The sequence below is a fragment of the Nilaparvata lugens genome, chromosome 6 (genome assembly GCF_014356525.2).
Source record: "Nilaparvata lugens isolate BPH chromosome 6, ASM1435652v1, whole genome shotgun sequence".
NCBI lineage: Eukaryota > Metazoa > Arthropoda > Insecta > Hemiptera > Delphacidae > Nilaparvata > Nilaparvata lugens.
The window spans coordinates 8,541,389-8,562,567 of NC_052509.1; the positions used below are offsets into that span (position 1 = coordinate 8,541,389).

At 34.9% G+C, this 21,179-nt stretch overlaps 1 long non-coding RNA gene across 1 annotated transcript in view; it reads right to left on the minus strand.

The window, feature by feature from the left end:
- Nucleotides 1-310: 310 nt before the first annotated feature.
- Nucleotides 311-21,179, minus strand: part of LOC120351786 — a 42,669-nt gene continuing 21,800 nt past the window's right edge. The window contains exons 3-4 of the long non-coding RNA XR_005571528.1: nt 10,922-11,024; nt 311-837 (exon numbers count right to left, since the gene is read on the minus strand). This is a non-coding gene — a long non-coding RNA (uncharacterized LOC120351786). The remainder of the gene's footprint in view (nt 838-10,921; nt 11,025-21,179) is intronic.

The window sequence follows — 21,179 nt, forward strand, 5'->3', positions numbered from 1 at the left end:
ATACTGGCTTATATACTTATATACAATAGCTTACAATACAGCAAAATTATAGATGAATTTATATAATATAGACTAAGAAAATAATTATTAAACTGTATATGATATGAAAAAGCAATTTGTAATATAATAACTATAGATAATTATATTGTTATGCATCTAAATAAATTGGCAGAGCTTTTGACATATCAATGTCCATTCTTCGGGAAGAATATTAGAGAGAGAGTGTGTGTGATAAAGAAGGATTGATAAGGATGATAGAGACAGTGGAAGAGGCTAATAATTGATGGAGTAAGTGAGAGTGTGTGTGTGTGTGTGAAATTGAGAAAGAGAGAGAGAAGAGAGAGTGAAACAGTGTGAGTAAAAGAGAGAGAAGAGAGAGTGAAACAGTGTGAGTAAAAGAGAGAGAGGAAAGAGCGAAGGATTTATAAGGATGATAAAGAGAGTAGAGAAGGATATCTGAAGGAGTAAGAGTGAGAAAGAGTAAGAATCAAAGATTGATAGGGATGAGATAGAGATAGAGAAATAGTGAGAGAGAACGAGAATGTAAGATTGATAGAGAAGAGATAGAGAGAGTGAGTGACAGAGTGAGAAAGTAGAAGAGAGAAAAGATTGATGAAGTGTGTGTTGATGGGTGAGGTGTTGGTTGGTTGTGAAGTTGCTTTGGTGGGAGGGGGTAAACAGGGTCATTAATCAACGGTTGCCCAATATTGAGTGGTTGTGGTTGTGGATGAGGGGTGCTATGGGTGAGGGAGGGTACTATGCTTCCTTCCCCATTATTAACTCGTCTGCATTGGAGCTTCCTTCACTCTTGAGAATCCTTCTGTGAGTCTATCTAACCTGCAACATAGTAACACAATAATTAGAGGTTTTGAGAGAAATAATATTGTATTGAAAAGGAAAATAGATGAGAATAGTATAGATGGAAAGAGGTGGGAATAAATACTGTATGATGTTGTAACTATTATCTAAATAATCTCAATAAGTAATAGCCTATATTATACTACTATATACTAAATATCGGGGTACCGAGCTTTTCGCTCTGGAGTACAAAAGCATAAAAAATTTATTATGAAAGAAGAAATTATAATATATCCATAGTTTATACAGAAAGGTTCTATCTAATCACAGTAAATTAAGATTAATTCCCAGAGGAATGCAGAAATTTCCCTCACAAAGGCCCAGTTGCACAAAAGCCGGTTAAATCTTAATCCCGATTAATTTCACGTGAACCAAATAAGAGGAGACCATTTCAAAAAGATGGCTTCTCTGATTGGTTCTACTGGAATACATCATGATTAAAATTTAACCGGCTTTTGTGCAACCGGCACTAAGTACCTGATTGAATGATTACAAAAGTTCAACAGCTGAGTCATAATTTTGTCTCGGTCCCACACACATGCACTCGCTCACTCACTTCCATCATCAACAGACGACGGAATGGTCAGCTGTTTTTCCAAGGATGAATAAATCCTTTTAATGTCCTTTAGCGAGTTTTCCCAGGGATGAGACCTAGAGCAATCGAATTTTTATATTATAAACCTACTATGCACTGAATTTCGTGAGAATCGTTAGAGACGTTTTCGAGATCCGGTCACATACAGATATATCCTATTAAATTAAGCGAGCAATTTCTGTATTTATATATATCTGGTTATTTTTTATCTGGTTATTTTAATATCTGGTTACTTTAAATATGGTTTTTTATGTTCAACGGATCTCGTAAACGGCTCTAACGATTTTCACGAAATTTGGAAGATAGTAGGTTTATGATATAAAGATTCGATTGCACTAGGTCTCATCCTTGAGAAAACTCGCTTAATGACATTAAAAGGATAATTCATCCTTGGCTGAAACAGCTGTGGATAGTGAAGAAGTAAGTATGTGAAAAATCAAAATATCGCATCCCCGAAATTCATAAGATGACGTATAGCCAGCTGTGAAATATAAACACAATCATTTTAGAGAATTGTGTTCTGTAATAAAAATAACGAGCGAAGCTCGATGCCCCGATATTAAACATACTAAACATCCAAACTTAATAAACATCTAAACATATAAACATATAAACAGAAATTGCTCGTTTAATAGTGGAGGATTATCAAACGAAGATTCAAATTAATATAATGTCAAGAATTCTTCCCTAGTCATTGTTGCCTAGAAGGGTTACCTTATCATATTTCTTTCCCAATCATATTTACATTGAGTGTCATTTTTGGAAATAAATAAATTAAACAAAATAGGGAAATATTCAAAAATTCATCTGATTTGATTAAAGAATTCCCCAAGGAATCAGTAGCTGGTGGACTAACTAATAACACCAAACAAAAAAGCTTCCAGCATGTATACAACATTAATGTAGGACTCAGGATACAATGTACCAGCGAGGTCACAGTAATTATGCCGCTCTCACATCTTACATTTGCTACCCTTTTTTGTGTCCTTTATTTTGCCGCGCAAACGAGACAATGTTGTCGACGTCTGCAGAAAAAAGGCGGGAGACCAGAGGGCATTGAGTGACGTCACAGCGTCGCAGGGATAACGAAGAGCCTCAAGGGACTGAGACCTCGTTAGAGATTCCGCCTCGCGTAATCATAATAATGATGATGTACAATTTTTCCTACTTTTTGTCGTCGCCTTAAAGGATGAAAGGACGAATGTCGTACCGACGTACAAGTCTTCGGTGTGTATTTGTTTTTCTCCTGTGTCCTTCCTTCCCTTAGGTCCTTTGCGTACATTCTCATTTTCCTCTTACGTATGCTACATGCTAAGACAACCGTAGTACGCCTTTTTCCTATCTGACAGACCACATACAGAGCTCACTGCCTTCGTGATCCTGTATCTTCATGCTCCAGTTCCTCTTATTTAGTTTTTGCATCTCTTTTCAACCTTCTCTACCTTTGTATCCTCTTCTCTAGTTCTCGTAGAGAGTTTGTGTAAAGGATATTTTTAATAAATAAAACAAAATAAATCTTATAGCACCCTTTATTTAAAAAAAAACACTTTAAAATAGTTGAACAACTAGTTTCGGTTCACTCCATCTTCAGGTTATAAAATAAATAAATAAATAAATAAATAAATATATATATATATAGATTTATTTTATAACTTATAAAATAGGTTTTATAAGTTATAAAACCTAAGTTATTATTCACCTATAAGTATTATTTATAGGTTATAAAATAAATAAATAAATATATATATATATATAATATATAAATATATATATATATATATAGATTTATTTTATAACTTGAAGATGGTGTAAACCGAAACTATTTGTTCAACTATTTTAAAGTTTTTTAAAAATAAAGGGTGCTATAAGATTTTTTGTTTTATAATTAAAAGTAGCCCATGTCAATAAGTGTTTAGGATATTTTTAATATTCTTTCCGGAAATAGACATTGATATGCCCAAAGCTCCGCCAATTTATGTAGATGCATAACAATATTGTCTATAGTTATTCCAAATTGCTTTTTCATATCATATACAGTTCAATAATTATTTTCTTAGTCTATATTATGTAAATTCATCTATAATTTTGCTGTATTGTAAGCTATTGTATATAAGTGTATAAGCCAGTATATATTGTAATCCACAAAAATTAAGTACTCAATCAATCAATCTCCTCCTCAACTCCCAATGTTTGAAAATATGATGGGAAACTTTTTTGTGAATATTATAAAAACTTTGGTAAAAAGCGAACAATAAATAAGCAAGTGAGTAGATTAATTTTATAACCAGCAGGTAACCCGTGCTCCGCAAGTGTCCAATTAAATACCTGACCTACTAAAATCTCAAAGAATTTAAAATAACCCATATCCATCCTCGGTAAATTAAGAATCTATAATGCGAAATTCCAAGTCCAGTCCAGTAGTTCAGATGAGATGATTCGTGAATTCATAATATTATTAAACGAAAATCCAAATTAAATGCTGTAATTCACCCTGAGGACTTCTGCTACTGCAAATATGACAACAGGGTAAACAGCTAGATGGAAATTCGATGAGCGCTACTATTCAAAAATTATTTTAGCTGCAAAAAATATTATTCTAAAGAAATAGATCACTGGTTGAGGGAAGATGGTGATATACTGGAATCTTTTGATGATCTTAAAAAATAGTTGTTAACCCCAAAACAGAAATAATCATACAAAAAAACCATAATAATAATGAAAATAGTAATAAAAAAATAACAAATCGAAATAGTAATAAATATCTAACTGAATGCTAATAATAAAACATAAAAAACTAATAGTAATAATCAAAACAGAAAAAAACACAAAATAAAACATAAATAATAGTAATAAAAATTGCTGTATCGGGAGAATTTTTTTAATAGGTTTCTTTTGTTATTCATGCTAGTAATATGTCAGTTATAAGTAATTTTTAGTAATTGTATTTTTTTGTTTTTGTTTTTAGAATAGAATTATAATTATATTTCCTTTTAGTTTTATGAATAGCACAACTCGCATCCGCGCTAAGATTCTTTCTTGCGGATGCTAATCTTTCCATAAAATTCGATTATATTTAGTTTGTAAACTGTATTTTAAATGGAAATAAATTTGATTGATATTTGTCAGCCCGGGATGACAAATAATTTTTGAATAGTAGCGCTCATCGAATTTCCATCTTCCTGTTTACCCTGTTGTCAATATTTGCAGTAGCAGAAGTCTTCGGGGTGAATTACAGCATTTAATTTGAATTTTCGTTTAATAATAATTAATAATTCATCAGCATTTGAATAATTGTAATATCTCAGTAATTTCCATCTGTACATTCGTGAATTTCTTATCTCGTACTAAATCCAATTCTCTCCTTTATTTCAATATTTTAAATGAATATATTTATCCCTTCTCCATCCTCCACGAATCAATAGACCTATGTATTTTCCTTCTCCTGTTACAGTCCCATATCCCGTATTACATTATCCCGTTAATATTCCTGTCTTTCATCATACACGGTTATTCTTTGTCGTTTTTCCATGAACCAAAATGGACACAGTACACGCCTTTCCTGTGTTCAACCCCTTCAAGGGCTCCAAAGGAGCTTTTCTTCCTCATAATATTCTGCACAACATTCAAAGACACAAAAACCTCCGTCATGTCTTTCTGTGAAACAGGACAGTCTCCCCTCATGATATGGCCTGAGGCAAATAAAATGAGACATACTTTTTTCAGAGAACATCAACTATGAAATACCGGTGTACTTTTCTCAAGCTTGCACTTTGTATATTTTTCTCAACAAGTTTCAAGATGAGGTAAAGTTCATTTGAAGTCGTGACTACAATTTCCAAAGTATTTATTTATTTATTTATTTATCTATTGGATAGAGTAAACAATACAGTATAGTCGGAATAGAAAAAAACAGGCTATTGCCCAAAACTACTTCAATTTCCCAATTCTGTCTGGGCTTTTCCTCCCCCAAATTTAGATAAGGCTACACATAGTCCAAAATAGGTTAAGTTTTGTAGGTGTTCGCTTCACAAAATTTTTAGTTCTTAATTATATTATCTGATACCATGTGGAGCTCTTTTCGACATAACATCCAAGTGCTCAAGATGGATGCATGCCCTGAAGCAGTCCACATGGTGAGTCAGATTTTTCACTCTTATTTACCAAAAATTCAGACTGTGAAAAAAATTCAAAGTGTTCAAAATGATACATTGATTTTGAATTGATCCTTCAATTGACATAATTCTACTACAAGATCATGTATTAATTCACGATTTCAAATCAGTTTTTCACACTATCACATTAATCCACATTAACGTAATAGATGGATAAATAAATAAATAAATTATAAATCATTTTTTCAATATCATCTCATCAAAATCATTGCAATCAAATTTCGATAAGAGAGACTATTTATTAATGTGTACATCAATAACATACTAGTAGTTCTGTGAACAGTAGACCTTGTGCTCAGTGAGTTACATTGACCTGTTGTTATGTTTTCTCAAAAATTAAATAATTTATCAATTAAAAATGTCTAGAAAAAATCCTAAATAAACATAGAGCTTTCTGTCCTATCGTACCGTGACGTGTCGTCCCGGAATGTGAGTGTGAGCGCTGTTATCAGGTCTGGCTGCAACTGCCTACAACGTTGATGGAAAGATACAATTTTCAAGATGTTCGATGTTTTTGAACGGGTAGTAATATCAATACCTACTATTATTAATAGTAATAGTAGGTATTGGTATTATAGTCAACTGTCTACTAACGTTAATGGAAAGATACATTTTCAAGATGTTCGATGTTTTTGAACGGGTAGTATTATAGTCCACTAGACAGCTGATTTATGATGAATAATCCTATAGTCTGATTTTTACGGTAATATTGGCGTATGAGGAAGCTCCTTTTTCCTTATATTATCCTTGAAATGCAAAATTCCTAAAACCCTTGTATATACGTCGACGCGCAATTTAAAAAGGAACATACCTGTCAAATTTCATGAAAATCTATCACCGCGTTTCGCCGTAAATGCGCAAAATAACACATATAAACATATAAACATTTACACATTCAAACATTTAAACATTGAGAGTAATGCCAAACCGTCGACTTGAATCTTAGACCTCACTTCGCTCGGTCAATTAACATATATCAAGACTTAACCTAATTTGGCCTGTGTGTAACCTTATCTAAAATTGGGAGAGGAATAGCACAAAGTTGCTTATTTTTTCTCTCCCTATAATCCTAATGATGCACTTATTGTATTGTATAAATTAATAAAGAATAGAATCAGATTGTCCTTAATTAACTCCGATTCACAATCAATCGATCATTAGATGAACTGATTGTGATTCAAAGTGGATAAAGTACGAACTCCATCCACAATTTGGCCAAAAATCACTTCCGTGATCCGACATCCATCACGGTTAACAGAACAGTTGTACAGTGGAATAGACTGACCACTCACCCATGTTCACAATTAGACCCTTCCATGTTCTACATGCCCGCTGCACAGTTCTGTGAGAATAATTTCAGACCGTAAAAAGCATTCGCACAGCCCCACTCGTTATCAGAGCCGCAATTACAAGAAAACTCGTGTTCCGGCAATGTTGCCAGTTTTGCTGCGATCAAAATTCATGAAGCAACAACCAATTCATGAGGCACAAGATGGCTGCCGTGCAACTAAACACTGTTATTTGCCATCATGTGAGAACATACTGCGAGTTCCACTTCAAATTGTCATCATTTCTAATCAAGCAACATTAAAGCTTCCCATTCAACCTCTACTGACAAATTTAAGGGAATCTGAAATTACAAAAATCAACTTTGAACTGTCAGCATTCCTAATTAACGAACATGAATGGTTCCCATTTAATCAATACTGACAGTTCCAAGTTAATCTCACACTACAAAGATTCACTTCAATCTGGCAGTATTCCTTGTAAGTAGTCTCATTGCTCCCCATTCAATAAATACTGACAGTCGAGTGGATATTCTTCTAGAGCAACAACAGAACTAATAGCGCTACTAATAATGGAGATTGGAATCTAGGTGCTGATTGCTGATTTTTCTGTACGATTTTCAACTTTGATGTAAACTACTGGAGGTTGTAGGTGGTCATTAGAAGGTACTTTGAGAATGTTGATTGGATGGGTTTAAAAAGAAGTTCACTGAAAATAACTTTGCTTTAAGGAACTTCACTATAAAGAACTTCACTGTGAAGGACTTCAATATAAAGAGCTTCACTTTAAAGAACTTCACTATAAAGAACTCCACTTGTGAGAGAATAGCTTTAAGGAACTTCACTACAAAGAACTTCACTTTGAAGAACTTTACTATGAAGAACTTCACTGCGAAGGACTTCACTAAAAAGAACTTTACTTTGAAGAACTTTACTTTAAAGAGCTTAACTTCAAAGAACTTCACTACAAAGAACGTCACTCTTCTTTCGATTGTTTGGCAAGTTTATGCCGAATATCGGAGACAAAAATCGGAGTACAAAAGCATAAAAAAATTATTACAAAAGAAGAAATTAAAAATAACATTCATACAGAAATTTTCTATCCAATCACAGTAAATTGAGATTAATTCCCAGAGGAATAAAAAAATTTCCCTCACAAAGGCCCAGTTGCACAAAAGCCGGAAATTAAATTTTAATTCTGATTAACTCCACGTGAACCAAATCAAAGGAGACCATTTTTAAAAGATGGATCTACTGAAATTAATCAGGATTCGAAATAACCCGGCTTTTTTGCAACCGGCACTAAGTACCTGATTGAATGATTACAAAAGTTCAACAACTGAGTCATAATTTTGACACAGTCCCACACACATGAACTCGCTAACTCACTTCCATCACCAACAGACGACGAAATAATTATTATCAGCTGTTTTTCCAAGGATGAATAATAATTATCCTTTTAATATCCTTCAGCAAGTTTTCCCAGGGATGAGAAAGACCTGGTGCAATCGAATCTTTATATTATAAACCTACTATGTTCTGAATTTCGTGAGAATCGTTAGAGCTGTTTCCGAGATCCGGTGAAATACAAACATATAAACATCTAAACATCCAAACATCTAAACATATAAACAGAAGTTGCTCGTTCAATAGTATAGGATTTAAAACGAGTTAACTAATTAGGATGTGAACAATTAAAATCTCAACCAGTGATATTTTGAAAAATACAATCAATGCTATTGTTTGATATAAAAATATACACCATTATTGATAATATACAATAAAGAACTCCACTTGAATTCAAAGTAGGTACAATTCGATGCTTCAGTACATTATTGACTGTATTTACAGATGCCGATTTCTCGACGACACGAAACGACACGACACGATACAACACGACACGACAGGACAGGTAAGAATCATGGAGGAAACGAAACTAGGTGTACATAGTCCGAAATAGGTTAAGTCTTGCTGTTGTCCACTTCACAATAATAAGATCATTCACAGAATAATCTGATTTTGATCTACTAGTGTTTGTAATACCGGGCAATGTTGGCCCAATAGTTTTATGATGTAGATTCTCCTTCCATTAATGCTTTTTGAATTTTTAGCCTACTAAATCAAGATTCCTCCCAATTGATCTTCATCAACGTCATTTTGTTTGCTCATGAATAATAATGGTTCAATCAATATTATTATAGATGACTGAATCAATTTTAATATAAAAATTGATAGTTTAATAAGTCAATTTTCATGATAATGTGTTTCGTCCTTGGAATTTATGATCTCTAAACTGTATAACAGTTTAAAATATTATACAGTTATTATAGCATCGTTGGTTCAACAAAAGCATTAATAAAAAAACAGGTTTCTCTTCTACAAACTACAATATTGAGGATCTTGTAAGCTCTCGTCTTTGTAACGAAAAAAATCATCAAGTATGTTACAGCTTGTATTGCTTGTATATCAACGTATAATTTGTGTGAGTACACTTGCAACTTTTTAAGGGATCTGATGAGATGAAAATTAGTCTCAACTTTACTAGTAGGCTTTTCGTAGAGGAAAAGATCATCCAACACAAAAATTTTCGTGTCAAAGCAAAGTTCTTCTTCTTCTTCTTCTTCTTCTTCTTCTTCTTCTTCTTCTCCATCATCATCTTCTTCTTCTTCACTGTGTATTGTGTAATGTTCACATCATAACAAAATTTCCGTGTCAAAGCTGTGTATTGTGTCATGCTTACATCATACAGTATTTGTATCAGAACTCTCATATCTATATATATAAAAGCGAAATGGCACTTACTTACTGACTGACTGACTCACTCACTCACTCAACTAAAAATCTACCGGACCAAAAACGTTCAAATTTGATAGGTATGTTCAGTTGGCTCTTTAGAGGCGCACTAAGAAATCTTTTGGCAATATTTTAACTCTAAGGGTGGTTTTTAAGGGTTTAAAGTTCGTCTTCTAGCATGTATATTCTTCTTATTCTCTTAAATATAATTGAAAAATGTCCATACCATATGTTAATATAGAACTATAATCTAGAGAGAGTACCTCTTCGAAACAGTTATTGACGTAACTAAATTAATAATTTTGTCAAGTTGGCATTAAGTTGAGTTGACTTTGTTAGGTTGGCACCAAGTTGAAGATTGAAATGCATTTATTGCGGAAAAATTGTTTGGGCACTGCTACTTCAATCAGAGCTATTCCTGGGAATATTATATTACCAGCCGTTAGGCTCGCTTCGCTCGCCATATCCGTTTAGCCAGACGTTTAGTCTGGACCCCCGACTGGATCGTCCTAACATAGCCTATATGATAAAATGCTCAAATGAAAAATGCAGGTAAGCGAAGCGAGGTCCAGGGGGCGGAGCCCCATGGCTAGACGGATATGGCGAGCGAAGCGAGCCTGACGGCTAGTCTGTATCTAAACATGATCTGTGTTATTCGCACAACATATTTCTATTTGAAGAAGAAGAAAATAAATAATTAGATGGAGTTTAGACTTACAAGATCTCTGACTCAGTTTCAGACTTACAAGTTTTCTATCACCAGAGATAACAGAAATTAATCTATAAATCAATTAATATAAATTAATCAATATTAAAGTAATATATATTATTTGATATTGATTGATTGATAATATTTCGTTACTTTATGCCATCACTCAACTTCATGAGAAGGTGTAGCACACAGGTTATGATAATAACCTTATCTTATCAGGTTATGATATCAGGTTCTTATCATCTTATTCATATCTCAGCAGGTTATGATAAGATGCTGTGACAATATCCATGCTGTATCACATAATGTGTTTAATGAGAAAATTATGAATTCATAGTTTCTCCATGCTTAGTAAAGATACAGCTGTTGATGAGTCCTGTATCCTGAGATTTGTGGTGTTGCGTAATAGAAAAGTATCTTCACCCGCTCCCCAATTTATTTTGCAACTTGTCTTTCAGGTCTGTAGTAATGGATAAAACAGACCAATTTCTGAACCCATACTTACATTTTATCTCAGCTTGAAGTGATGATTGAAGCTGTTAGAAAGAGGCAGGTCTTCCTTAGTCGAGGTCCATCAACTGGTTTCATGCCTAGGAGCCTCGGGCGCACTGAAACACCATAATCAGTGTTTGAGAATGATCAATGATGAGTACTGGTACATTTTATATAAACAACGGTTTCTTTGTGGAGTAACAATAGTTTTTTACTCCGTAGTAGCAGTATGCATGGTGTAGATTTTGCAAAGATCATAATCGAGTCATCGTTGAAGATTGAGAATAGAGGAACTGGAAGTATGAAGTGAGATTTACACATAATATTATCAAGCATTTGTTAACTTGTGAGAGTTGGATTTCAAAGATCATACAATTCCCATCAGAATTGACAAAACAATTTTTTTTTCTAAAATACTTCACCAATTACTTGGATCCTACATTATTCTTAGCCTTTCGAAAACTGGAATGAGAATACCTCAATACCTTCTGTCTTGTCTTGTCTTGTCTTGACTAACTGGTGAGTGCCTCTCCTAATGATTGAAGAGAGAGAAATTGTCAAAAAAACACTGATTTATTGATAATTAGAAAGACCGGTTTCGTATTTAGTTCTAGTTTATCAGAGATTGACAATGGTGTAATAACCGAAATCGGTCTTTCTAATTATCAATAAATCAGTGGTTTTTTCCCCGGACGGATCTTATCCATGGGGCGAATGCCAGTAATGTAATACTTATATAGGAATATTATTGTAACAAATTGTTGTATATTTGACCAATAAAGGCGATTATTATTATTATTATTATTATTATTATTAAATCAGTGGTTTTTTGACAATTTCTTAGTCTTTTTCATTGAATATGAATAATTACCACAATATCAACATCACATACCACAAAAAGATTGAAGAGAATATTGGATGGAAACGAGTCGATAATAATTATATTTGTTTTGTCAAGAATAATTATACAAACCTAATTATAGAGAATGATTCTACTTATACCAAATTCTATAGAGACCATTATAGCGAGTCACAGGATCATAATAAAATGACTCTTGATGATTATGGAAGTAAATATGCAAAACTAACTCAAAATAATCCGCAGCTCCGAAATAAAAAGCCGCGGTGAATTTTATCGCATGTATTACAGTTGGCAAGCCTGCTTTGGGGAATTGGAGCGCTGTTATATGCCCGACAATGCATTTTCATCAGCCACACTCCAGACTCTAGGCAGCAGAGGCCTACAAACACCGTATAGCACCATTGCAAAGACATCTCTTGCTAACCGTGTTTATTTAATCTCATTGTTCCCGCGAGAAAAAGTGGAAATGCGAAAGGAAATTGGAGGTTATGGTTGATTCTGCAGCTGGGGAGTTTTATAATATAAAATGCGAAAAGCAAGAAATAATAAGTTGTAGCGTGGTGTGAGCCTACATTGTGGTTAACGGCTGCAATACGACGGAGTTAACATCGGGAGAAAAATTATTCTCCCAAGGATAGGAGGTGGAAGGGACAAGGATAAAGATAGGAGATGGGAGGGACCAGGGAAAGGATAGAAGATGGAAGAGACAAGGGAAGAGGAGGAGAAGGATGAGACTAGGAAGAAGGATAGGTGATGAGAGGACAAGGAAAAAGGATAGAAGGAAGAGACAAGGAAGAAGGATAGGAGATGGGTGAGACCAAGGGAAGGATAGAAGATGGAAGAGACAAGGAAAGAGAATAGGAGAAGGATGAGACAAGGAAGAAGGATGAAGAGACAAGGAAGAAGGATAGAAGGAATAGACAAGGAAGGAGGGTAGGAGATGGGCGGGACCAGGGGAAGGATAGAAGATGGAAGAGACAAGGAAAGAGGATAGGAGAAGGATGAGACGAGGAAGAAGGATGAGAGAAGGATGAGACAAGGAATAAGGATAGAAGGATGAGACAAGGAAGAAGGATAGAAGGAAGAGACAAGGAAGAAGGATAGAAGGAAGAGACAAGGAAGAAGGGTAGGAGATGTGGGATACAAGGGAGAAGAATGAGAGATGAGAGAGACAAGGATAGTAGATAGAATAGATACAGAAAAAAGAGAGAAGATGAAAGAGACAAGGGAAAAAGATTCAGATTCAGATTCCTTTATTCATGTGTTTAACAAAACATAATTCAACTTACGTTCTATAGTGAGGTCCACGTTATAATGACAGTATTTGATCAACTTTGGTGTTGCTATCCTTGTCTATTATTCGACAAAGCAGGTAGTACTATCCTTTTCTTGCTCCACAACGATGCCAAATCTGTTTTTGACAATGTAGAAAGATAATTAATCAAGGCAGAGAATCGGCAACGCTGTTCTCCCATCTCAATCCACTGTCATTATAACGTGGATCTCACTATAGAGTTGAAAATAAATGCCAGTAGCGGTAAAATGACATGGTGAATCATATTAAACTAATGAGTTCTACAATAATATTGAGCAGGAAAAAGGATGGAAATAAGTTTAATTGACCGAATCCTACTTGTTCTTCTGTTTTCCCGACTGATAAGCGCCTTTTATGCCTGAATTAAAATTGAAATCCCGTCTCGCATAAAAGTTGTATCAGTATTTACTCGGTTAAGTGCTCTGTAAAAAGTTGGAACATGCTAATGAAAATTCTTCTCGTGAAATAGTGGGTTTAACTGTTCCAGAGGTAATTAAATGTTGTGAATATTGTGGTAATCATTTAGCACGATAAATTTGTTGAATAACTTCTTGAGATGAAGTAGACGACATAACTTGTATAAGTCTCCAGTTTTCCGTTTTATTACAGGATATTTATACTGTTAACATAACCAACATCGATTTTTAAATAGAGCCAGGTAGCTAAGTAACTTGGTTTGAAAGATTAGAGATTGAAAATGTCGATTGATGTTTCTTCTTCTTCTTCTTCTTCTTCTCTTCTTCTTCTTCTTCTTCTTCTTCTTCTCTTCTTCTCTTCTTCTTCTTCTTCTTCTTCTTCTTCTTCTTCTTCTTCTCTTCTTCTTCTTCTTCTTCTTCTTTTTCTTCTTCTTGTTCTCTCATAATTGATTTTGGTTGATCTCTTCCTTATCTTCTGATTTTTCCTTCTCCTCTTCAGCTTGTGATTTCTGAATCTCCACCGTGTCTTCCAATTCCCAATTCTGCTTCGTCTACCCGTTATCTATTTATTAATTCAATGATCACAAAACACAAATAATAAAACTATTGGCACAGCCCAAAACTGTTCCGTCCCCGAATTCTGATTCATACGCAAAGTCCTAGAAGTAGGTTATGTTCCATTCACTTTCAAATTTGAGTCCTATTTACAGTGTAATCCCTAAAAAACAAGGAATTTTGAATTTGGATTGTTTTAATTTCAGATTGATTTGGATTATCTATGATAATATCCATATTATTTATAACTTCATTCTCCATAATATCTGTATTATCTATAACTCTTTTATCATCTTCGTTTATTTCTTTTGCTTCTCCTCCTTATTTTGTGATAGCTGATTCTCCTTTTCATTATCGTTAATTTTTGTTTAAACTCCTCCTCAACGTCGATTTCCGCTTCTCCTCCTTAGCTTGTGATTTCTACTTCTATTCCAGGTCTTCCAAATTCTATTTCGTTATCTCATTATCGTTGATTTTTGCTCCTTATTATCTCTATCATCGATTTCGTTTCCGATCTCTCAGTTCCTGTTCCTTGTCTAATTTCCAATTAGCACATGTTAGTTTCGTAACGAGCAGAACAGGGAACAGTGCAAGTGAATAACAGTTGTATCAGAGAACAGTAACAGTTGTGTTCCGACGACTGCTAACATCTCAATTGCCCGTGTAAACGCGCCCTACACACTGTATCTGAATTGAAACACTCACACACTTATACTAGGTAATTACACACTGCAAGCAAACAGAGTCGCTCGTGTGAAGGTGGCCTTATTATACTACACACGATTTATCTATCGAGTGAACAGTTGTTGCACGCGCCTGAGAAAAAGAGAGAGCGAGAGAGATTATTGGGAGAGAAGGAAAAATATAGAGAAGATGGAGAAGAATGGGTAGAGGATATGTGAGGAGATCAAAAATATTAGTGGAAGTGCAGGAGAGAGAAAACCATGATGAAGATGAAGAGAGATGGACAAATCAGAGAGAGAATAGTTTAGGACAATAGAGACGGAAGAGAATGGAAGGGTTATAACAATATTTGGAAGAATATGAGTGAAAGTCCTATAGAAAATATGGAATAGAGGAGATATGAGAGAGTTTACTACGTTTGATGAAAAATCAAATTTGAAGTATTTGAAGTGAAATATAACTGAGAAAAAGAAGGACTCACAATGAATAGATAAGGTAAAAATCTGGTGTGGCGCACTCACACAACTTTCCTTGCCGTTATGAAAATTGATCACCTGACGCTAGAGTTCCCGCGCATCTCAAGTCTACTACTATTCAAAAATCTAAGCCAGCTGGTGACAGGACAATAACGCTGGAGACACACATGAGGTCTGCTATCCCTTCATAGTGAATGATTTTAATAGAATCAACAATAACTTGCAATTGAATAATCACTTTTCTCGAATTTAGAGTCTATTTTCAATTCTAGGGTGAAAATGTTACTGAACATTAATTGTAGAGATTTTCATGCTCAATCTACACCACTTGATTTTTTCGTTTAAATTGTATCTGAAGCCTGATAATTGGTAATCTAAAATCGAACTTTGCATAGATGGGGCGGAGCTCCTGAAATTTTTACAGATATGAGACTTGTGGCAGTTGATAGAGCTTATCAATTACTATTTTTAATAAATTTGATGGAAATCGTTGAAGCCGAAAATTGTCGAAATTGTTCGTGACGTATCCTTATATTGTAAGGACCTTAAGTTCCAAATTTCAAGTCATTCCGTTGATTGGGAGATGAGATATCGTGTACACAGACGCACATACACTCATACACACACACACACACATACAGACCAATGACCAAAAACCACTTTTTTGGACTCAGGGGACCTTGAAACATATAAATTAGATTATATTAGATTTAGGTAATAGGGCAAGGGAAGTTATAATACAAAAAATAATAATCCTCAATACGAAGTTGAATAAAAACATATTGATCAATATTTAACCACGATCTTAAGCCCCGCACACATACATCGATTTTTGTTCGTACGATATATTGCCATCCTTGTGAATTCTATCAGATTAAACGGAGCTTAACAAACATCATCTGTTTGAAATCATCTGTTTAAACTAATAGAATTAATAAGGACGGAAGAATATCGTACGAACAAAAATCGATGTGTGTGTGCGGAACTTTACTCCTTCTGTTCACCTTGAGAACATACGATTAAGGTAAGAAATACGAGAATGGAGAGAGTGGGAGTCCAAGAAATAAGAAGCTAAAATGGAGGAAATATGATCGATCTGACTTCTATGGAACACTATAACAAGGAAAATTGATTCTGAAATAATAGTGAAAAAACAGGATTAATTTGTGAGCTATCAGATCATCCTGACAAATTCTTCATCAAAAATATTTGAGCAGTTAAGCAGTTAAGGCTGTGCAAAGGCTAAAAATAAACTAACTACTCGTGATATTTTTCTAAGTTTTTCGATTTGTATTATATCATCAAGCTATCAGAATGAAAAAGTTTTCTCAGGAAAACATTTTTTTCCGATCATTACTTTTTAAGATATAAGCACCTGAACTTTGAGTTTTTGGGACAGAACATTTCAAATTCGGTGAGATATAAATCCATGAGATTTAGATAATGGATTCTTCATGGAATTTTTGATCTAGTAAAACAAAAATTTCCTGAAATATCAACTTTTTAAAAAGTTATTCAATTTACCAAAAATAACTCAACTGAAAGTTATTTTTAGTAAATTGAATAACTATCTAAAAATTTATATTTTTAGAAAATTCTTGTTTTACTAGATAAATAATATCATGAAGAATCTATCCTCAAAATCTCTCACAGAATTTGAAATGTTCTGTCCCAAAAATTTAATCTTTAGGCGCTCATATATCAAAAAGTAATGATCAGAAAAAAGTTTTTTCTTGAGAAAACTTTTTCATTTTGATAGCTTGATGATTTTATACAAATCGAAAAACTTTGAAAAATATCACAAGTAGAAAGTTTATTTTTAGCCTTTGCACAGCCTTAAGGTAAGAAATACAAAAATGGAGATATGGGAATTCAAGGAATAAGAAGCTAAAATGAAGGAAATGTGATCGATCTGACTTCTATGGAACACTATAACAAGAAAAATTGATACTGAAATGATAGTGAAGAAATCTGGTGTGGTACTCACACAACTTTCCTTGCTCATCGAACTGTAAGCCCCGTTCTTAAACGAGAGTAATGTAGGGGAATAACATAATGACAATTGGCGGCAAAATATTTGAAACTACGATCAGACTTCTGTATATGTTTATATATTATTGTTTTCAAAGTACTTTTTCCTTTGTGTAAATTGTGGAATTCGATGATTTTTTTAAAGTCGTCAAAACAGCTGTTCTACAGATGAAATATCTCGCCTATGTGTTCTTTTTATGAACTACTCTACCTAACTACCTCATGCACGAGAAGGAGGTTACAAAGTCCATTTCTCAAGGATGGGGTGGACCCCCAATTAGTTTCCCAGAAAGGAGACTCATGCCAGTTGATAGAGCTGATAAATAACTATAAAGAGTATGAATTTGAAAAAAAAATCGGTCAAGTCATTTTTGAGAAAATCCTGAAAAACATGGTTTTTTAGTAATTATCCGCCATTTTTCTCAAGAATATTACGGAGCTCCTGCAATTTTTCCAGAGATGAGACTCATGTCAGTTGATAGGGCTTATTAATATCCATGGTATAAATTTGAAGAAAATCGTTAGAACCGTTTTCGAGAAAACCGTGAGAAACATGATTTTTTAGTAATTATCCACCATTTTTTCCGCCATTTTGAATTCAATTTTATTGAATTTCTTATTTTCGGATCCTCATGGTATAAGGACCTCAAGTTAGAAATTTCAAGTCAATCGGTTGATTAGGAATGGAGTTATCGTGTTCACAGACATACACACATACACACCCACACACACACATACACACACATACACACACACATACACACGCATACACACACACACACACACACACACAGACCTACACCCAAAAATCATGTTTTTGGACTCAGGGGACCTTGATACGTATAGAAAACTTGAAATTAGGGTACCTTAATTTTTTTTCGAAAGCAATACTTTCCTTACCTATGGTAATAGGGCAATGAAAGTAAAAACAGGATTAATTTGTGAGCTATCAGATCATCCTGACAAATTCTTCATTAAAAACATTTGAGCAGTTAAGCTTTAAACAAGCATACTACTTATAAGACTCAGTACTCAGTTAGACTTCAGCAATCTATAGTTACCAGATATAATATGGTTAAAATAGTAAGTCAATTATCCGAGTTGGCAAAGCATGACATGAGAAACATGGCGTATGCTCCGGACGCCAATTATTGTTTCAAAAATGGAAATTTCGGAAAAAATGGGAGTGGTTTGTAGGGGAAGGGGCGGTACACACAGGTCTAGTTAACACGTGTACTGAGCTTGCAAGCGGTGGCCTACAATTTGGGGGGTGAAAGGCGGGGAGGTCCGAGAGGGGGTGGGCATTGCATGTGAATGAATAAGGAACTAATGTTCTAGTTCTCTCCTTCTTTTCATCAACTTCTCCTTGTTTTTCTTGATGTCTCCTTCATATTCCCTGTTTTTTCTTCTTGTCCCTCTCCTTCTTCTTCTTCTTCTTCTTCTTCTTCTTCTTCTTCTTCTTCTTCTTCTGCTGCTTCTTCTTTTTATTTTCTTTTTCTTCTTCTTCTTCTTCTTCTTCTTCTTCTTCTTCTTCTTCTCCTTCTCCTTCCTCTCCTCTTTTTTAATCTTCTTTTTCTACTTCCTCTCCTTCTTTCCCGTCCTTCTCCTCTCTCACTTTACCGTCCACAAGCCTTTTGTCTCCCTACATCATTTCCTCTACGTCTTATCCTTTCTCTTCTTCTTCTTAGCATTCTTCCTCTCCTTCTCTTTCTTCTACTTCTTCTTCTTCTACTACTACTACATCTCCTACATTTCTCACATCTCTCACATTTCTTCTTCTTTTCCCATCTTCTCCCATCCTTCTCTTTCTTCTGCTCCCTCTCCTCCTTATTCTTCTTCTTCTCCTTCATGTCTTCTCTCGCATCCTCCGGTTATTCTCATTCTTCTATTTTCTCTCCTCATCTCACAAGATTTCAATGGGCACATGAAATGGGAAAAATAATTATTAAGCGATTTTTGAATTTTAGGCCTCTCCACCACTCAATATCGGAATTGGAAAATTCCTCCCTGAATAACCGTTGAGAAAAACGTAGACCTAAAAAAAACTATAGTAGACTTTACTATAGAGACTCTCATTTCTGGAAACTTCTACAATATAATTTTTAAATGATAATAGTAGCTTACATTCAAGATTTCAGACCGGTTTTTTTTGCGCAATTACCGAGAAAAGGAAAAATTTTTGCGCAAAATTTTTCCCCATCCCCCTACCCCTTCCCCCTCCCCTCTAGAGTTTGCGCATGCGCAAACTCCCCCTCTCCTCCCCCTCTCCCTCTCCTTCTCCCTCTCCTTCTCCCTCTCCCTCTCCTTCTCCCTCTCCCTCTCCCTCTCCCTCTCCCTCACCCTCTCCTTCTCCTTCTCCCTCTCCCTCTCCCTCTCCCTCTCCTTATCTTATCTCACCTCTCCCAGTGAGGACGAGGGGGTGAAAGAGAGAGAGTGATCTTTCCCTCTCTCTCAGTGAGGGAAAAAATAATTTCCCTTTCTCTCTCTTTGAGGGAAAAAGGGAAAAAATAATTTCCCTGTTGGAAAAATTAATTTCCCTTTCTACTGTCAGATTAAAGTGAATCCGGTTTGCTTTCCACCCGACAGTTTAGAAGAAGAAGAATTTCCAAATTCTAAAATTCCTCTCTTCTATGTGTGCTGTACAAACCTGCGGGCGTTGTTTTTTTTTGGTCAAGTGTGCTCTCCGAGAATATCTATTAGTAAATTTAGTACGAACAAGCATTCCAAAATATTTATAGATATTCTCAGACCTATATCACTTGGTGCGCTCAAATCAACATCATCAATATTTGCATTCACTGTGCATTCTCTTAGGAAAATTCGATTTCCACTGACATTAAGTTCCCACGAGCGTGAAAGAAAACTTTTAAGTTTATGCTTGTTTAAGACTAGAGAATACTCATTGGGCAAGTTGATAACCTCTTTAAAGTCTCCTTCACTATCAATATCAATTATGTGTATGCAAATTTCACCACTATCAGGAAATGTGACATTGGTTACAGTAAACCAATCGTAAGCCAAATGGTCAAAACCCCAATTTGCTTGCGGTCTGCATCAATTGAAATTCATTAAAGCTTGCGCAATCGAAATAAGCACTCATTTTATCGTCTTATCAGTTCGAACGTTTCAAAGCAAATGACACCTTCTGTTGCTGCAATTCGACGCATGCTATACTTTCCTTATCTAATGTGATGTTAAGTAGTGAAATCCATCACTCATGCCTAGGTTATAGAGAGAGAGAAATGGTGATGCGCTCCTATGTGTTTCTCTCTCACACAAGTAGCAGACTGGTATGCACCCAATTCGGGCCTCCTCGCGTGTTGCTGCTTTTCCTCTGCTGCAAAAGCCATGTGTGTTGAGTTTGCTCTCCTTTACTTCGTCATCCGTATACGAGCATATGCCTCTTTCTGCGTAGCGGAGCACAGCATTTTACGAATGAGGAGTAAAGAGAGAATAGAGAATTCATTCCGTTCTCCCTATGATCGACCGTTCGCTACTACTAGCAGTTGAATTGGATGCTACGAAGTCTGCTTTCCTTCGCCAGCTCTGCTTTCCCTCGCCAGCTATGCTTACAATTAAATTGTTACCGCTCGTTATAGATTTTCTTTTGGGGCTAATACAACCCAGCATATTGACCAAGACCCATTTTCGATGTAATCAAATCTCCCACCTGTTCCTCAGTCAAATTATGTTGTTTAGCCTCTATCCACTTCATATTAAACTAACTTTTGCATAATCCTTACAATATCGTAGGCCATTTTGTGAATGAATAATTTTAAATAATCTATAAAGCGGGTGAACATTGCAGTCTCATCACAGTATCTTTTTCAGAATTTGTAATCAAGGTTGTTAGTTCATCATTAACTTTTTAACAGCAAGATCCAATTCATCTTTCTTAATAAAATCTTTTAAATCAGTTTTTTGTGCATATT